Genomic DNA, 15,113 nt, shown 5'->3' on the forward strand with positions numbered 1-15,113 from the left:
GACATTGCTGCTGGAAACATCGGGGTGCAGGTGTCCCGGTGTTTCATTGCATCTGTATCTTTGGGGCAAATCCCCAGCAGTGCAATTGCTGGGTCATAGGGCAGATCTCAAAATAGAATTTTAAGTCTTCCGGTGGAATTTATGTAACATATTCAAATAAAATCACAGGTTCTAGGGAGTGTTTTTCATCCCTCTAAACCTCAGTCCCCTAACTCTCTTCCTTCACTTCTGGCTTCTGGTTCTGGAACATATCAAGCTAGCATAATTGGTAGGGCGGAGAAAAGAGACAAATACTCTTTTTGTGAATCAGAGGTGGTTCATAAGAAGTATGCCGTCTTTACAACTGCTTATGGGCAGTGACTATTGAAACGGTTTATAGTAATCTCAATCTTAGTTAAAAATTACAAGAGAAAAAGTCTCAACACTGAAATGGTTCTCTTTTTTTTTATTTAAAGAAAGAACTTTCTTTTCTTTAATATTTATTTATTCAGAGACAAACAGAGAGAGAGGCGCAGAGACACAACACAGGCAGAGGGAGAAGCAGGCTCCATGCAGGGAGCCTGACATGGGACTCGATCCCGGGTCTCCAGGATCACGCCCCAGGCTACACGTGCCACTAAACCACTGCTCCACAGAGGCTGCCCTGAAATGGTTCTCAAAGCCTTCTCATCCCTTGTATATACAGAGACTAAGAGACTTGTGCACACAGAAATGTCATCTCATAACTTTTCTCAAGTGATATTTTTGCTTCTCATTTTTATCATAAACAACCATTCCCTTTCCTACTACTGATTAGTTATAAAATACTATACTTAACACCAGGTAGCTCAAATGCTATTATAACTTCTTATCGCCTCCAGGATAAATCCAAAATTAATAGCATAGATATCAAATCCTTGCTGACAAGGACTGTGAGGAATACCAATAAAATGCAACCTTATTTCCTACATAAATTCTAAAAAAAAAAAAAAAAAAGGAAAATTGAAAAGATGTTAGTGGTAGCAGGCTAAAGTAGTACTTTTATTAAAGATAAAGATTAAATTGTAAGACATAGGTTACTCAGTATGAGAACCAAATGGTTAACTGATTTAGAGAATCAAGCAGACCGACCAAATGTGATGTGGGATATTTGGGGAGGACATATCCCGTATCTATTCAAAATAAATACATAAGGAAATAAATATGTAAATTAATAAGTAAATCTTTTTTTAAGCCTTAGAACACACACAGATCATGTCTTGTGTTTCTTGACACTCTAAGAAGTCCTTATTTTCACAGGAAATTGCCATGTTATGCATATTTTCAAATTAATGATCAGTTATTATTTCAGTGAAGGTTTAAGTGTTCACTCCCTTCAAAGCATTATATACTAGGCTTTATGGGGAAACCTGGTATAGGTTTTGGTATTCTCCTAAAGCATTTTTCCAAAGTTCAGAAACTAGTGGGCCAGATGAATGCATAAACAAAAGCAAACAATAACACAAAACCTTTGGGATGACACTAAATAAGAGAAATACTGTTATGGGTGAATGATGTGCTATGATGGTAGGAGGGAAGAAAAGTTAATTTTCTATCCAGCAACTGATTCTAGTTAAAAGGAAATATTATAAATAAATCAGAATTAATAAAATGCTTGTTTCTGTATTTATCTTGATAAACCTAACATGAAAGATAATATACGCTGTACAGTAACATTATAAAATTACTGAACTATCTCCAGAAATATTCTGATATTTGAACCTTTAGTACTCATTCCATGAAGACTCTTCCTTCTCACATAATGCAGTACTCCTAGTCTTCATTAAATATGGCTAATGCAATAAGTATTAGGCTCTGAAAATTTCTTCGGAATTACATTTTTGTTAAGAAAAGATTTAAGGATCTTAGCAAAATTAGGTGGTTTTTTTTTTTGACATTTATAAGAAAATTGGATAGGATAACAAAAGTCTGTTTGGGTTAGTATAGAGAATCTAGTCAGTACTGTTTTACAAAACTCTTTGCTGTGATGGATATGTTGTAAAATTCTCATTGTCCAATGCAGTGGCCATTAGCCCCATGTGAATCTTGAGTCCTTGAAGTGTGGCTGTTGCAACTGAGGAACTAAATTTTTATTTTATTTCAATTAATTTAAATTAAAATAACCACATGTGGCTAGTGGCTGCCATATTGTATAACCAGCTCTAGAATGAATATATGAAAATTGGTTGGGGCATTCTTGGTTGATTGATGGGGTAAGGAAACCAGAGCTGACAAACCAAGGTAACCGTGGAGCCTCTGCTAGTCCCTGAAGCCCATGCAGTCCTCATTTTCCTCTTCAGTGCATACAACTAATGTGGCAGGTCTGCCACTCGATGGTAAAGGAGCAAGTGATCCTGACCATAAAATTATGATAAATGATGCATCTAAGAGGTGGCAAAGTGCAGCCACCTCCTCCTTCAGGAGAGCTACATCTAATGAATTTCATCATTTCCAAGGTGTGCATGTCTAATAGGAGACAATCAATAATTGCCTGCTGAGTAGATCGTCAAAGTGAATAAGCTATACAATTGGAAAGGAGTAGATAAATAGAAAAGATTGCAAATGTGGAATGTATAGTATTTGAGATTTTGATTGCATTTGTTTTGAACTTCTAGATCAAGTTGGGAATAATTGGTATTTTACCAGTATTGAGTCTATGAATCCATAAAAATAGAATATTTCCTATTCTTTTACGTCCAATTTGTTTCATCCAAGTTTTATAATTTTCCACATATAGGTTTCATACATATTGGTTTTTAGTTTTGTTACATTGTGGTCTGAAAACATACTTGTATGTTTTTTATTTTCTTAAATTTTTTATGCTGTGTTCTGTGTCTCTGAATATGGTATCTTGTAGAGTCCGCCAAGTGAGCTTGCAAAGACTGTGTATTTTTCTCTCATTAGGAGTATTCACCACCTACTGTCAATGTCGGATCAAGTTGATTCATAGGGTTCTATATTCTACCGATTTCAGGTTCAGCTCGCCTACTGATTTTCTGCCTGCTAGGTCAACCAGTTCTTGAAAGAGAGGTGTTGATATTTCTAATCATACATACAGTTTAAACTAATATAGAGAAAATGTTGGGTTAAGTGCTTATTAGAGTGGTTTAACTATCAACTTTATCATGTAAGTGGGGTATCTGCTACAGTTCTCACTTACATTTCTAAAAATTTTTATCAGCAGGAAACAGATGTACACTTCAGGAGGTGGCCAAGGAAAATATAATACGAGAACTACTTATACAGGAGTCAATAGAGTTTAGGTAAAACAAGGAATGGTTGGTTGTACACTGGGCTAGTAATCAGCGGTTAAGTCATCACTACTCCTAGACCTTAAATGGAAAGGGAGAAGGCAATTATATGAGCTCATAAAAAATACCTTTTTGCAGAGGGTCACCTGAAGAGACTGTGGCCTTTGGTTTGGGGACAGATGATGTCTACTCTCCAAGGAAGAACCAAGGGAGTAGATATCTTGACTTTACTTTTTGCCACCCTCCAAACTCTTCCTGGTTCCTCCCACGGGCCTGATCCAATCTGAAGCCAGAGAAGGAAGTGCACAGATGTAGTCCATACAGTACAGCCTCCTTGGGCATAGTTTGAGAAAGAGAGCGGAGTGTGGATATGCAAGAAAAAATGGAAAACTTCCTGCATTCCACTCCTCTTTATTCTTGGCATCTTTTCTTTTCCAGATGAAAAAAAGGTGTCTCTAATACAAGGGATACACGAATCCCATCACCTACCATAACCTTATGACTTGATGTCAGTTTAGTCATATTCCCAAATAAAATCTATAATGTTGGCAAATCTCAGTATGCCAGCTTTATGTAAGATAATCTAGGGGAAAAAATGAGGGAAGAAATTCTCAATTAACATAAAATATAGCTGCCATAGTCCCGTAACTTGTGTAACCTCTCATATGACCTTAAATGACAATTATATATTCTTTTAGCTACATCCATTCAATGTGTATTCTAAGCTCTGTCAGTGACTGGGCTATAGTATTCTTTATCTGGTGATATGATCTTGTGGTATAAGCCTTTGATTGCTTCTGCCTTGATTGGATTGCTTCATTATTCTGTTACCTGACCTTTTATAGAAGTGAGGCAATCCAGAGAAACCTCTAGGTTCTAGAAATTGTTCTTGCCTCCATTGTGCGGCAGCAATCTGATTTCCTATTGTTAAATAACATCAATCACCTCAACTATGGTTGTAGTCCCTTTCTCTGCCAGTAAGTTTAAGAGCTTGAGGAGTTTATGATGGCCCGAGGGCATACTTACTTTCCAATTTAACAGATTGTGTTGTCTAGGGGAAGCATTTCTTCTGTGTAAACCAGGGCACTTCTACCTATTTGCTGAAAGAAGCTACTCTCACTGCCTTCCTTAGTTTCTGGATTTGTGCATTTTGACAGCAGGAGAGATGGCATGTGTTGGATAATGGTGTAAGGTCTGTAACATCTGGTGGGACACCATCCCAAATCCACAAGATTGTGTCTCTTGAAAGATGCTACAGCAGTCTTTAGCAGATTATTCCATTCTATCAGATCTGCTACTTGTAGATGTTGAGACCAGTGGATTTTGGGGTGAGCCCATGGACACATTTCTTTTGTTGCAAACTACTTCCCTTTGTCTGAGGTAAGATTATGTCAGAATCCAAAGAAAATAAGGATTTTGTAAGCCTACGAGTCATGATGCTGACAGAATTGTGACCAGAGAAGAAAGATTCCATATATGTCTCTTCCTGCAAGAAAACATATTTTCCCATAGTGCTAAAAGTAGTCAAGTAGAACCAGTGCCATACCAGTTAGGCAGAAGGTGCCATATGAATGGCTTTGTGTTGTCTTCTGCTATCAGACACTGGTTGGCCATAACCGTATCAACTGTAAAGAGAATTTCTTTTTCTTTCTTTCTTTATTTCTTTCTTTCTTTCTTTCTTTCTTTCTTTCTTTCTTTCTTTCTTTGTGTGTGTGAAGAGAATTTCATGTTGTCAAACCTGGCCCCTTGTGTTATCCTGGCCTACTAGTATCTTTCCCATTCAGCAAACACTTGGATTAATGAAAATGAAGACTAATAGCTATAGAATAGGTAATTTTGTGCGTCTGATTATTGAGGTCCCTCTAAAGTGTCAGCCTTCTCTGGAAGACTAAATGGGACATGAATATCCATATTTTATGCTCTTTTGAAGGGGACCACTCCTATACTTCATCAGAACTTCTTGTCATCAACTTTTCAATTGGGTTAAGTCCCTTACCAGTGGCCCAACTTGTCAGCTACTGCTCGAAGATTAGTGTAGATCACAACCTCAAGCTCTCTCTCCCTTTATGCTGGGCAGGGGGTAAGGGGGTGGGTAAAATGGGTATATTTTCACAAACTTGGTGAATCATAGGTGTGATGATAGATCAAATGCTGGGAGTTTATCGTTTTGTATCTTAGGAACAATTTATATTAAGTATTAGGCTATGTAAGGGGCTTCTTTAAAATGACCATTGTTATGGTACCTGGGTGACTCAGCTGATTAAACATCTGACTTCTGCTCAGGTCATGATCTCAGGGTCCTGGGATAGAGCCCTGTGCCAGGCCACACTCAGTGGGGAGTCTCCTTCTCCCTCTCCTCTCTCTCTCTGCCCCTCCCCCTGCTCATGCTCTGTCTCTCAAATAAGTAAAATCCTAAAATAAAATAAATAAAATGACCATTTTTCTACTTGAAATGTGCCTTTACACAGGGCTTCCCAAAGCAGCTGACAGCCTAAATTGTTGCTTTTGCTTCCAAAGTTTTTGTTGTGTTTTGTTTGTTTTTGCAGTGTAGGCAGAGGTTGGAGATGGGATTTCCTACTTAAAGCTCAAACTAAGGCTATTAGGCAAGATGAGGGCCTTTTAAATACTTTTAATGAGGAAGCTCATTCTTAATGTAGAAGGAAGTAATTTCATATTTCAGCATTATTTATTACCTCAGCGAACACTTTAAACGCTGGGCCAATTGTTTCCAGGAAACATTTATGACTCCAACATGTGCCAAACAACCTCTTACTGTATGTAAGAATAGCCCTAGCTTAATAGATGTGTGCAATGTTTTTGAAGGACGATTAATGAAAACAAAGTCAAACATTTTATACTAATATAGGAATTTGCTTTTTCCTAAAAAGAAACCAAAGACTTTGCTACTTGTCTTTGCTCAGCTACTAAATGTTTTCCTTATCTGTAAGTTGTACTGAAGCTCCTGGAAAGAACTTTCCAGCTGGGGAAAAAAAAAAAACATAATTCTTTATGGGTGATCTACCTGTTTTTCATCTTATGTACAGTGAGAAGCTTTCCTTCCTTCAGGAACTCCACCCAACACTAATCCTTCCTTTTTCATGCCACCAGCATCTACTGACTTTACTTTGTTCCTGTCACTGTCAGAGCAAGTTGTGTCTCTCTTCACTGAAGCCACATTTCTGATTAATATGGGCTGAAATCATCTTATGTGGCAAGGGACTGATTGAGAAAATGCAGATAATTCTAAAGAAAGGATGTAAAAGCTCTTCTAATCTAATGAATCGTTACTAATCTTCACTGATGACAAGGGCATGTACATCATGGAACTTAATTTTTTATAGAAATGGGCTATTTTGGAACATTCTTCCAGGATCTCTTTTTCTCATTTGATAATAATATGAACATCCTCCATATCATTAAATACTTTTGTATAGGAAATCTTTAACTATTGAATGCTTTCATTAAATATAATATAGTTTATAGTATTTACTGCGTGTGCATATGCGTTATATTCAGAGAGGGAATATATATTTATTTTCACCTACATCTACAGACACATAATACGATTTTAATCAACTATGTTGGTAAAACTTTGGACATATCGTATTTATAGTTCCTGAGAAAATATTTTTTAAAAAAAGAATTCTTGAGTTAAAGGTTATAAGCTGTGTTTCATTTTCTTGTATAGAGCATTATAGGAAGGTGTGATACGGGCACCTGCTATAGTACTTATGTGCATTGGCATATAATATTCATTCATTCATTCATTCATTCATTTTTGTTTCTAAGTTAACGGAGGTATAATTGAAAAATAAAAATCATTTAGATTTGTGATGTACAATGTGGTATTTGGGTTTTTTGTTGTATTTTTTTTTTAAGATTTATTCATTCATGAAAGACACAGAGAGAGAGAGAGAGGCAGAGACCCAGGCAGAGGGAGAAGCAGGCTCTTCCAGGAGCCCGATACAGGATTCGATCTTGGGATCCCCGGGTCATGACCTGAGCCGAAGGCAGCTGCCCACCCAGGGGTCCCTACAATGTGGTATTTTGATATATGTGTCTCCCATCCAAGTACTATAACCAGGCCTGAACCTGTTTAGCTTCCGAGATCAGACAAGATTGGGCGTGTTCAGGGACTTGATATATTTTGTATCAAGTGTGTATTTTGTAATGGTTGTCACAGTGAGCTAATTAACATCTATCACCTCACGTAGTTCTGCTTTTGTTTTGTTTTTTCCCTTATGGTGAGAACACTGGATCTACTCTCTTAACAAATTTCAATTATACAAAATAGTATTCTTTTTAAAAGTTTTTATTTCAATTCTAGTTAGTAAACTAGAGGTTTTTCATTTTTAAATACCACAATCTCTTCTACATATCTCTCAGATGGGAAAAACCTCTATTTTAATTCCTCTGTTCATCAGTCTTTCCATAGAACTAGGTTGTCTGAAAGTTTTCTTCTACCTTTTTCAATTTGTTCACTAATGAATGAATAGTACCAGGCACTGGGACTTAAAGCTAGCAGTGTTCTCTTCAGCCTGTTGCTCCTCTGGTACTTACATTGGCTTCTCTTGATCTCCCACACTGAATTCTTTCTGGTTATAAAACCTAGTGTCACGGGATGCCTGGGTGGCTCAGTGATTGAGCCTCATCTGCCTTTGGCCCAAGGTGTGATCCTCAGGTCCTAGGATCAAGTCCAGCATCCAGCTCCCAGTGGGGAACCCGCTTCTCTCTCTGCCGCTATCTGTGTGTCTCTCACGAATAGATAAATAAAATCTAATTTAAAAAACAAACAAACAAACAAACAAAAAACAGTACCAGCACCGATTTGAGGTAAAATGCATTGGTGAGTCTTCATAGACTAAAGGGGAAAGAGCAATTTGCATTAATAAAAATAACATTATTGCGTATAATAGATAGGTCCAGAAATCCCAACAGTTTAGCAAAATATAGTTGTTTTTCTGTCATGTAAATTGTGCAACATATGTTCCTTATCAGTCAGGGGCTCTCCTCCAAGTGGTGATTCACACCCCCATGTTCTGTCTTCGTATTTTGGCTCTACTGTTTTCTTTACTTTTCTTTCTTTCTTTTTTGGCATGGGAGGATAGAGGGAAAGAGAGAATCTTAAGCAGGTTCCATACCCTGCATGGACCCTGATGCAGGGCTTGATCTTACAACCCTGAGATCTGAGCTGAAATCCACACTTAACAGACTGAGCCACCCAAGTGCCCCAGCCCTGCTGTTTTCAATGTAGCTTCCAGAATTGCTGTATTGAGGGAAAGAACATGGAGGATCACTAGGCCTGGGTTTGGATCATATCGTGTCTATTCTCAGTTACAAGACACATTTTGCTGCAGAGGAGGCTGGGGAATGCTGTATGGGCTATGTGTCCAGGTAGGAGAGAAAATGGACTCAAGAGTTAGACTCTCTGCCATAACATGTGAACAGGTAGTGGTAATTTACTATTATAATAGGATAATGGAGTAAAGTAAACAAGCTCAGTGTGTTAAGCATCCAGCTCTTGATTTCTGCTCATGATCTCTGGGTCCTGGGATTGAGCTGCGGAACAGGCTCTGTGCTCAGCAAGGATTCCACATGGGATCCTCCCTCCCTCTCCCTCTGTTCACCAACTCCCATCGCTCATGCTCTCTCTCTCTCTCTGAAATAAATAATAAATAAATCAGATATATAAACCATAAAATAAACAAATTTTTTCTCACTCATTTTTTTCTAGCTATAGATTTTCTAATCTCTCTTTTTTCAAATAATGCTCATTGTAAAGGAGACATTTCTGCAATTGAAAAAACATGTTCATAATACAATGTACATAACCAATAATGAAATTAATATGTAGTATTCCATTGATAGATTGGTCAGTTTGTTTTTAGGTAGTTATCCTCCTTATCAATAGGAATTCTAAGATAAAAGTCAATCTCCTTAAAATTTTTGCGGTATGAACTATGATAAAAAATGAAATATATAGGGATCCCTGGGTGGGGCAGAGGTTTGGCGCCTGCCTTTGGCCCAGGGCGCGATCCTGGAGACCCGGGATCGAATCCCACATCGGGCTCCCAGTGCATGGAGCCTGCTTCTCCCTCTGCCTATGTCTCTGCCTCTCTCTCTCTCTCTGTGACTATAATTAAAAAAAAAATTAAAAGTGAAATACATATATATATACACACACATGCACATATATGTAAAGATTCTGCTTTTATATTTCTACAAGCTTCACAATGTCATTTTGAGTGAACTTAATCATTATTTTTTAATGATTTCACCATATAATTAGGAAAAAAAATGACTTACAGCACAGTATATTACTTTTGCAGTTCAAACCAGCTTTGGAATCGGACATTTCCATTCATATTCAAATTAATAATCATGAAATCATAATGTAGATTTTGTTGCCTTTTGTGTTACATTTGCCTGTTAGAGCAGAAAAGTTAAATATTTTACTGATGCTTCCTTTTTTTTTTTAAAGTTTGGCTTTGGGGACATGATATTGTGTGGATGTAGGTGGTCTCTCTCCTTTTTTTTTTTTTTTTAAGCTGCATAGAGGAGAGAAATGAACAGGTTAGAAAAGAAATAGGAGTTGCTTTTTAAACAAATTACAGACCAGAGATAAATCACATACCCAATCCCTTAATCTGTCTCATTTCTTATTTATATTAATTGAAGAAAAAATACTGGCTTTGTAGCAAGATGCATTCTTCCAAGTAACACTCAGAAAAAGAAATAGGCTAGTTTCACATTGTAATGACTTAGCATTCTTTTTCATTTTTGCTTGAACAAGGTGGAAAGCGTCAGTAGGTCTGCTCATGCAAAAGAAAAGAAGTATAAAATATCAAACATGCATTCATTAGAGATTATTATAGAAAAAAGTATTTAACTTTAGGGAGGAAACACTTAACCTGATACACATTAAGTTCTCCTCTCTTCTCCTCTAAGAAAATGAGAATAATTAAGGAGAATGATTATAGGTGCTGCTAATTGGTTCCAAGTTTAAGGATACCATTTATGACACTTTTGTTTTTATTGATGATAATTCTATAACATAATCATACTTACTCTTATCACCATTGACAAAACTATCGTCTTGAGAATGCTAAGCAAAGCAAATGGCTGTACCTTTGAATATATTACAAAAAACAAGTACTTTTGTGTGCCTTAGTTGATCTTCATGCCATTAGATGTAGCTGAGTGCCATGTTTTTCCACTTGGAATAAATGTTAACCCTGACTGCTTCCTAGACTTGGTAGCATTTGGACTCTGGTGCATTTTTCTGCAATGCGATATACACTTGCTGGAGTGTATAGAGGGAATTTATTTTTTTTATTTTTTTAAAGACTTCGTTTATTTATTCATGAGACACAGAGAGAGAGGCAGAGACACAGGCAGAGGGAGAAGCAGGCTCCCTATGGGGAGGCCCATCCAGAACTCAATCCCAGGCCCTGGGATCACAGGATCACGACCCGAGCCAAAAGCAGATGGTCATCCATGAGCCACTCAGGTGCTCCTATAGAGGGACTCTAAAAGAAATGTAAATGGTCTGTATGTTGGTAAATTGAACACCAATAAAAAATAAATTTATTATAAAAAAAGGGCACACAGCAAGTGAATAAAGATTTGTTCAAGAAAATCTATTTAAAAAAAAGAAATGTAAATGGTGAGTTGATTTCTTAATTTCTAAGAATTCTTGACCTCAAATTCTTTAATCACTTTTTATTTTCTGAAGGACTTTTAAAATTTAAGAAAATTTTTGAACAGCTCTTCTTTTAATGTTATTTTTCCCTTGAACTCTTCGCTCTTTTAAAAGAACATGTACATATGCATGTGTGTATACATGTATTAATTCATATCACGTTAGTTTTCAAAAAGTTTTTCTTCTCTCTTTCCATAACTGCCATCATTTTTATGAGAAAAAAAGCAACTTTAAATGGTGTGTTCCTACTCTCTAGTCAGTTACCTTGCCCAAGTCCTGAAACCTTAACTGAGGGATCCCTGGGTGGCTCAGCGGTTGGGCGGCTGCCTTTGGACCAGGGAGTGATCCTGGGGTCCTGGGATTGAGTCCCGGGATCAAGTTTCGGGTTGGGCTCCCTGAGGGAGCCTGCTTCTCTCTCTGCCTGTGTCTCTGCCTCTCTCTCTCTCTCTCTGTGTGTCTCTCATGAATAAATAAAATTCTTAAAAAAAAAAAAAAAGAAACCTTAACTGATTGTTGAATTGAATAATGGCAACTTGCTGGCAGCATGGCAACTGACTGTGCTTAACCCAGAAACAAATTCCAAAGAACAGAAAAACAAAAAACAAAAAAAACAAAAAACAAGGAATTTGGATATATGTGGTGATACAGAGAATGAATAATGTACTGCATGCACACACACACACACACACACACACAAACAAACGCACAAAAAAAAAAAACTTTCTTGAGAATTTTATGCCACTTCTCCAAAACAGAGATGATGGGCATATGAGGTATAATGCAACAGCTGATGACAAGAATGATATTTAAATATATACATTTTATTACTAAAACAGTAAATTATTAAAGAAATGAAAATTGAAACAACACTAATAACACTAATTATTTTGTCTATCATATGGGGGGAAGATAAATACTACACAATGCTGGCAAGAGTATGGAGAAAGTAGTGCTCTGATTTTCTGCAATAATGAGTGCTAATTGGTAAAACTTTTTGAAAATTAATTTGAAAATACATCTTGAAGTTCAAATATTGCATAACCTTTGACTCAGCGATACTATGTTTATAAATGTACCATGTGTGTACTAACACCAGTCATACAAAAATGTATGCACAGAAATATTTGTTGAGTGAGTGTTGAGCTTTAGCTCTAGAATCAGACAGACCTGAGTTGCAATTACCACTTCATTACTTTCTTTTTTTAAATATATATATATATTTTAATGGAGTTTGATTTGCCAACATATAGTATGACACCAGGTGCTCCTCCCATCAAGTGCCCCCCTCAGTGCCCATCACCCCATCCCCCCTACCCACCTCCCCTTCCACTTTCCCTTGTTCCTTTCCAGAGTTAGGAGTCTCTCATGTTCTGTCTCCCTCTCTGATATTTCCCACTCATTTTCTCTCCTTTCCCCTTTATTCCCTTTCACCATTTTTTTATATTCCCCAAATGAATGAGACCATATAATGTTTGTCCTTCACTGACTGACTTATTTCACTCAGCATAATACCCTCCAGGTCCATCCACGTCGAAGCAAATGGTGAGTGTTTGTCGTTTCTAATGGCATTACTTTCTAGATATGTGAGCTTAGGCAAGTTACATAGCATGTCTAGATTTCACTGTCCTTTGAGAATTAAATGAAATGATGTCTATAAAGTGTGTAAGAAAGTGTTTGGCACCTCATAAGTACTTGAGAGATGTTTATTAGTCTTTGTAATGAAGATAATATTGTTATAAATATTATGCAGCATCATTTATAATAGTTAAGGTCTCAAAACAAGCCCCTTATTCAACTGGGATATCGGTTAAATAAACTTAGGTTCATTGAATAGAATACAACAGAGTCACTCAAAAGAAGAAGATCAATCTATGTGGAAGTAGAGGCAAGAAATACTTTGAAAAACATAAAGTTTTAGTATTAATAGTATTGTTCCATGTGTGTGAAAAGACACTAATATATTTTGACTAGTCTGTATCAACAGAAAGAGGGAAAAGAATATGAACCAACATATTAATAGTGGTTATCTCTGGGAAGTGGAATAATGAGCCATTTTTATTTTTCTCTATTATATTTTTTGAGATATTTAATGTTTTTTTTATTTAATGTTTTTTAAGGTCATTCTTTATTGTCTGCCAAAGTCAAAAAAATTATCAGAATAAATTAATCCTGCTTTTCTGGCATTAAGGATATAGACTGGAATATGCCATCTAAAAAAAAAAAAGAATATGTCATCTATCTCTATGTATGGAGATATAGATATGTAGATATAGATATAGCTGCATACCATATCTATCTATAGATAGAGATAGATGACATATACTGGTCTATAGATAGATATAGTATATGAATGTATCTTTATATCTCCATACATAGAGATAGATGACATATTCTGGTCTGTAACCTTAATAAAAAAAAATAAGATACACATATAAAATATTAATGGTAAGTAGGTATCATGTAGCCTGATATGTTCTTTATTTGAAAGTTAGAATTATGGAAATTCATTAACACTTTTTGTGGTATCAGTACTTAAAAAAGAAACCCTAGAAATGGAAGGAACCTCAATACTTCTCTGAGTCCAGCATCTCACCAAGAGCACAAATTCACTGAAAGCCAACTCCACTAACTTCATCTGATTTGGGGGATAATAAACTACTAACTCCAAAAATAAAATATTGCTGTTAGAATGTTATTTCTTAGATTGATTAGAATGTGCTTTCTCATAAAATCCCTGCCATCATTTCTATTTTTGTTTCATAAACTGAATGAGGCTCTTTATAAATTTTCTTTAGATGGTAGCTTTTTAAATAGTTTCAGGTTGGATACACATAATTTTTTCATTTAAAAATTTCCCCAATTCTTATTACTTTTCTGTGTATCAGAGGATTTCCAGGCTCATTACCTTCTTGGTGCTCATATCTGAACGTCCTCAGAACCACTTCTCCTTTAGAGTCTGACTCATGCCATTCCAAAGTCAGGATAACCTTTCAAAGGGAATAGTCAGCTGGGTGATCCAGCTGTTTACTAGTCCTAGCAATATCAGGCTTGATGTTCTCTAACTATAAGTATCAAGGCAGACAAAAGTTTCTTTACTATTTTCTAGTTTCAAGCCTATTTTATTATTTTGGAATTTGTATTTTTATGAAATATAATAATTTACAAATTATTTTAACAAGCTTTATATATCCTTTATAAATTTTGCAAATTTTTAAGGTAATCTGGATCCAAATATTCGCCCTCTTAAGTAATGTGGGAAGCTCATTTCAGTACAATTAATGTGTTAGGAACTATGAAATAGCAACACATTGAAAGAGTCAAGAACAGACCACATTCCTTTCATTTTAACATCATCATGAAGAGTAAATTAAGGGTTGACTGGATTTTTAAAATTATATATTAACATACATTCACACATATGCATGCACACACACACACACACACACTGAAATGTACTTTGGAGCAAAAAGGGACATTAGTGTAGTGATGACTTGTAGGGCAATGACCAGAACATTAGCCTTATATGGGATCCTAAGTTCTCTTAATAAATAATCAAGCCTAGAATATTGTTGTGAATTTCCACTTATGAGGCACATAGTGTTCAAATTCAACTTGACATTTGATATTCTATGTCACCACTATGAAAGTTCTTGTGTTTTTTGAAAATGCTTCGACGGGGAGTCAATTTACAATTGAGATGAAGGATTATCAATGTTGCTTGCTTTTATAAAGATGTAGTGGGAGGAGACATGTAAAATATCAAAACATTTAGTTGGATGTGAGAAGAACTTACCTTGGTGTATTTTCAAAAGTTCTCTTTTATTTTGTACAGCTTTGTCTGCCCTATATCCAAGCTCATCCCTTCTCTAATAATTTTAGTTTAAAAAATATGGCAGATAGGATGCCTGGGTGGCTGAGCAGTTGAGCCACTGCCTTTGGCTCAGGTCGTGATCCCTGGGTCCCGGGATCGAGTCCCACATCGGGCTCCCTGTGTGGAGCCTGCTTCTCCCTCTCCCTGTGTCTTTGCCTCTCTCTGTGTGTGTCTCTCATGAATAAATAAATAAAATATTTTTAAAAATATGACAGAGAAGTTTTAAGATTTGGGGATTGACATGGGGTGAAGCCATTAATGCAGGGAGGTG

The sequence above is a fragment of the Canis aureus genome, chromosome 15 (assembly GCF_053574225.1).
Source record: "Canis aureus isolate CA01 chromosome 15, VMU_Caureus_v.1.0, whole genome shotgun sequence".
NCBI lineage: Eukaryota > Metazoa > Chordata > Mammalia > Carnivora > Canidae > Canis > Canis aureus.